Here is a 5887-nt window from a genome sequence, read left to right on the forward strand (position 1 = left end):
AAGCATACAAATCATACCATAAAATTTTAGTTCTTTAGGAAAGTTAGGCATGCATGAAAGTTTAAGTCTTTAGAATTGACTTAGTAGTTTCTTGAGGCGAAATCCTAAGAAGCATGGAACGTTGAAAATGATTTAGGCAACTGTTGTTTAGACCGTTTGAGTCTTTCAAGCCAACCATGATGAAATTTTTATCCTTTTCACCCCAACTTTGAGACTTTATGGCCTAATTTTATTTGAACTCTTACAAAGTTAGCCATCACTTATCTTAATTATCTTAAAAATGTCTCAAACACTAGACTCAGTACTATTCAGAGTATTCTTTGAAAATAAGTTTGGGGGAGTTGCAAAGAAGTATGAAATGCTCTAAAAATTTTAGTGCATGTAGTAAAATACTCGGAAAAAAAATATGTACTTGAAGTAAATTGCACTAAAGAGCATGTGAAAAGGAAAGAAAAGTTGATGTATTGAAGGTAATTATTTCGAAAGGTCCGATACAAATTGAGTCTAGGGTTTTTTAAACCTAAAATTATCTATCTTTTACCTACCCCTAAGCCCAGCTATAACACCCCAAACCTGGTCTAAATGTTATGACCGAATCTGGCGATGTCACATTGTAACACCCCTTACCCGTATTCGACGTCGGAATAGGGTACGAGGCATTACTAGAAGACATACATTTGCATACGTATTAAACCGAGTTACAAAATTTCATTCAAATTAAAACTTTCAAATTATTAATGAGCTTTTATAATTCTTTACAACATATCCTCGAAATATTATATTCATAACAAATAGGGCCTACGAGACCCGATATTTACTCATGTAATTCAAAGCTTCATTTCCATTTCATTCAATTCACAATTTCTCATGTTCACAATTCAAATCAATTTCTCAATCCAATATATATATTTCAATCATCTAAGAATATAATTCAAGTTACACGAACTTACCAGGCTAAATTGCAGAAATACCAAAATTCAGGGACATTTTGGTAATTTCTATTTTCCTCAAATTTTCACCCAATCTTGATATAAATTAACATTTCATTCAATTTATTAATTTAAATAATAAAACAATTCATTTCATGCAATTTGGTCACTTTTTGACATTTTACAAATTTACCCTTAAAATATTACTTTTATTCAATTTAGTCCCCGAACCTAAAACATGCAAATTAGCCATTTTAATAAAAACTCATGCTAGTTGAATAATCATATATTTTCCTCCTCCTCCTTTCCATTCCACATCCTTAATGCATATAACATGCTTATATGTAACATTTCTATAATTTCACTATTTATTTGTTCATTCAAAGTTGTTCACTTGAGTCATTGTCACAAAATTATTTATATCTTGAGATATGTAACTCCAAATTGAGATCCGTTAATTTTCTCTGAAACTAGACTCACACATATTCTTACTATAAAATTTTAAGATTTTTTTGATTTAGCCAATAATTACAGTTTATTCTTTAAAGTCATCCCTATTCTGCTGTCTGACAGTTCCGGCCCTTCTTCATTAAAAATTAATTATCTCCTCGTACAGAATTCAGATGATGTTCTTGTTTGTTTCTCTTGAAAATATAATCATTCAAGATTTTAAACATATAAATTTAAGCCTATAATTATTTTTCTCCAATTTTTGATAATTTTCCAAAGTCAGAATAGGGGAACCCGAATTCATTCTGCCTTTGTCTCACATAATTTATTATATCTCATGATTTACAATTCCATTACTTACACTGTTTCTTCTATGAGAAACTATACTTAATAATATTTAATTCCATATTTTTTCATCCTCTAATTCGATTTCCATAATTTATGGTGATTTTTCAAAATTAGCCTCTCATTGTTATCCAAAACTGTTTTAGTGCAAAATGTTGATTACTAAGTTTATAACTTCCTTATTCATTTTCTTTATAATATTTTCCATCACTTTCTCTTATTTCCTTCACTCATATATCAAGGACATAAGTCTTTATTTAAGAAAACTCTACTATAACATCATTTCCATGCTTTTCAATAATAACAAACTTAAAAATATATTGAAATCTGGATGTTCTTACCTTATCCTATTGATTTCAATCTTTAACTTGATTTTATCTCTCCTAAAATTTCTATTTCTTGAATCTAACTTGATATTCAAGCTCACCATTGTATCCTTGTTATCTTTCTCTCTTGATGGATATAAAATTCTTTTGATTTCTAAGTGAAAATGGTGAATTTTTGGTGAAAGGACCAAATTGTAAAGAAAAAAAAGTTTCTTTCTTTCCTTTCTCTTCATACGTTGGATGCATGGGAAGAAGATGAAAATTCTTCATCTTTCCTTCCATATATATACTAAATAGAATAATAATAAAATAATAAAATATCATTTAAAAATCAAATTAAAAATTTAATAAACTATTAATTAATTAATTAATTAATTAATATCACCAACGTCATCATTGCCTTCTAGATTTCTCTCTCTTCTAATTGACCATTTTGCCCTTTATAATCTTTAAAAATTCCATCCTTGAGTCATCACTTAATTTGATAAAATTGTGATTTAGTCCCTCAAAATTCTTCACATTTTTAATTTGGTCCTAATTCATCCATTTTCCTTAGTTTCTAGATTATTCCACCCTTAAAATATTTACACTATTGGTCCTTCAAATTTTTTATATTTACACTTTAATCCCTCAAATTTCAAGTATTTACTCTTGGGCAACAAATTTTTTCTCACTTTTGCGATTTAATCCTCTCTTGAATTAGTATGTCGTTGCCATAACTCAAAATTTCACTTTTTGTCACTTTATTTCCTTATTTTACTATCAAGGATACCTACTTTCTTACTGTAGTAATTTTCGGGGTATTACAGTAGTAATTTTTGGGATATTAGATCAGCCACGTTACAACCTTTGTTAAAGATCTATTGGTTCAAAGTTTCAATGTTACCTACATTAGTGGAGAGAAATTGCTCTGTTCAACATATGAAGACATCAGTTAAGCGTAATGATTGCCGTTTAATTTTGAATAAGGGGTTAAAATCAAATTGGTAGGGATTAACATGTCTTAATTAAGAAACATTTAGTCTAAGTTTGCTATTGTAGTAATTGTTAAGATTAATTTGAACGATATACATACTTGAGTAGCATAATTATCAAATTTATTGTTTTTGAGCATAAGTATATTGATATTATGATTTTGGGAAGAATGTTGTTCTAAATGAGTTTTTCAAAAAATGTTTCCGAGAAAATTTTTTCAAATTTGTGCATTACTCTGATCAAGCAATGAATTAAGTTTGGGGGTGTGCAAACACAAAAATTTATGTGTTTTACATGCCCTTTTTAACTTCAAATCATGCTATTTCGGTTAAATTCTTGTCGAAAAATAATTAAATATTATAAAATAATTAAATTATGTTAAAAATATGAACATGATGAATTTTAATTAATTTTATAGTTAATTTTGATTAATTTTGACTATTTTCTACATATTTGCACAAAGGACGAAAATTGGATCAGCAGACAATGCTTGAAGAATAAAACTGAGAAGCAATTTGAAGCATCGAGGCAAATTTATTTCCAGCCTAAGATGGTCCAAAAATGTGTGTTAATTAATTTTAATTTATTCCCAATTTAATTTGGGCTAAATAAATTATTGTTAATCAATTATAGAAGAAAAGGGTCTAGTTGAACCGCATTGGTTGAACCGAATCTAGTGAACCGAACCAGCCACCAATTGGGCTGCCCAGAACCGTCCATGGGCTGACCCAAACCAACATTTTAGCTGACTAAATAAGCTTGCAAAGAAGCCTTTGAAGAACTTTCAACCTTGCATTCAAACCCCTCCAAAAAATGTGGCTTTATGGATTTGCCCCAGGCTATTTTTAGCAAAGTTTAATCTCTCAACTTTGCCAGGTGTGTGGCCGGCCAAGGGGGGTCTCTTTGGCTGGTTGAATTTTCTATTTTTATCAGCCACAATCAGCTATAAAAGCCACCCCTTGCTGATCATTCAACTCATCCCTCACAGTCTCATTCTCTCTTCTCCTCTTTCACTTTCTCTCAACTTTTCCTTCCCATTTTCCCTTTTGTTCAAGTGCCGATTTCTTCTCTTGGGAAAGAGGTACTCATAAGCCATTTTTGAGAAGCAATTAAAGTGTTCATAAGCCACCTTGATAGCCGAGGACAACGGAGAACAAAAAATGGAGAAATCAGTCAAGCCACGGAGAAACACCAGATTTGCTTCTTGTTCCCTATCTCTTTCAATTTCGTTGTTGTTTTGACAAACACGTTTATGAATATTTATGCTATTGAAATGATTATTTTAATAAATCTAGCTTGAATTTAATCTGTGTTGGGTTGATTATATTTTACCTGCTTGAATTATTGAAATTGTGTTTGCGCTGTTATAGGCCTCGATAATATGCTTGATTAACTAAAATCATGCCTAAGTTATTCTTGCAATATTAACTGTTAGATAACTAATGAATTAATTATTAAATCATATTGAAATTGTAATTAATCGACACAATACTTAAGGAGTGCATGTTTATTCTTCTAAGGTAGCTGAAGTTAATTTAGCATTGTATTTTGCGATACATATGCCTTACATAACTTGCAAGATTATTGTGATTAAACTGTTTTAAGGTAGAAATACTCTGTTACCTCACTTGATCTTTTATATGCTTGTGAAGATTGATTAATCGCTTGGGTTGACATTGGAAAATGTTCAAGAGATTGATTAATTTAATAAGTATGTATGAGCAGTAGTTAGCAAATTACCGAGTTGTCATGAATTTGTTCGTAGCATTATAAACATAAGTTTAATAATTCTAAGTTAAAGGAATGTAATTAATCCAACACAATTATATCATCTTGATTAACCTTATTTGAAATGGTTCATTAGAACCTTTTTATTTTTAATATTTTTTTACTTAGTTTTTAACCCTTAGTTTTTAATCATCTTTAAACAAAAATATTTTTCAACACCAAATTGTTTTAACATTAATTTCATAAATATTCCTTTTTACAGTCCCTGTGGGTACGACAACTCGACATTTACTTGTCACTTTCTTACTTGTTGTGATTGTGTACACTTGCACATTTTCGTCGTTACAAGTTTTTAGCGTAGTTGTCGGGGACTATTTTTAAAAAATCCATTATTTGTGAATCTGTTTTTACATTTTGGTTTATTTATCTTCCTGTTTAAATCTTTACTTACTTAATCTTTCTGTGATTATTTTAGGTGTTTATGAGTATTGACGAAATTATCGACTTACACACTGTGGACCCTGAAATAGAACGAACCTTTTGACAGCGAAGAAGACAAGCGAACCAGAGAAGGACCGAAGAGATAAACTTTGAGAATATGAATTAAGGAAACATAGCAAACCTTGCTCAGAATCCTATCCTTATTGTTGATGATAGAGATAGAGCTTTACGACGGTATGCCGTGTTAGTATTTAACGATCTTAATCCGGGTATTAGGAGACCCGAAATCGAGGCACAACAATTCGAGCTGAAGCCAGTCATGTTCCAGATGCTTCAGACTGTGGGCTAATTCAGTGGAATGCCTACTGAAGATCCTCATCTTCACTTAAGACTATTTATGGAAGTGAGCGATTCTTTAGAGTTAGCCAGAGTACCCGAAGATGCATTACGATTGAAGCTGTTCCCATATTCGCTAAGGGACAGAGCTCGTGTCTGGTTGAACTCATTGCCACCGAACTCTATTTTTACATGGAAAGAGTTAGCCGAGAGATTCCTCATGAAGTATTTCTCACCGAGCAAGAATGCCAAGTTGAGGAATGAGATCACTGCCTTCCAACAAATGGATGATGAGTCCCTGTATGAAGCATGGGAAAGGTACAAAGAGTTATTACGAAAGTGCCCTCATCATGGAAT

The 5887-nt window shown here is 31.1% G+C and overlaps 1 non-coding gene across 1 annotated transcript; it reads right to left on the bottom strand.

Moving 5' to 3' along the window:
* Window positions 1-5780: 5780 nt before the first annotated feature.
* Window positions 5781-5887, bottom strand: LOC128032760 (small nucleolar RNA R71). The gene has a single exon (XR_008189071.1). It is a non-coding gene; the product is annotated as a small nucleolar RNA R71 (small nucleolar RNA).

The sequence above is a fragment of the Gossypium raimondii genome, chromosome 1 (genome assembly GCF_025698545.1).
Source record: "Gossypium raimondii isolate GPD5lz chromosome 1, ASM2569854v1, whole genome shotgun sequence".
Taxonomy (NCBI): Eukaryota; Viridiplantae; Streptophyta; class Magnoliopsida; order Malvales; family Malvaceae; genus Gossypium; species Gossypium raimondii.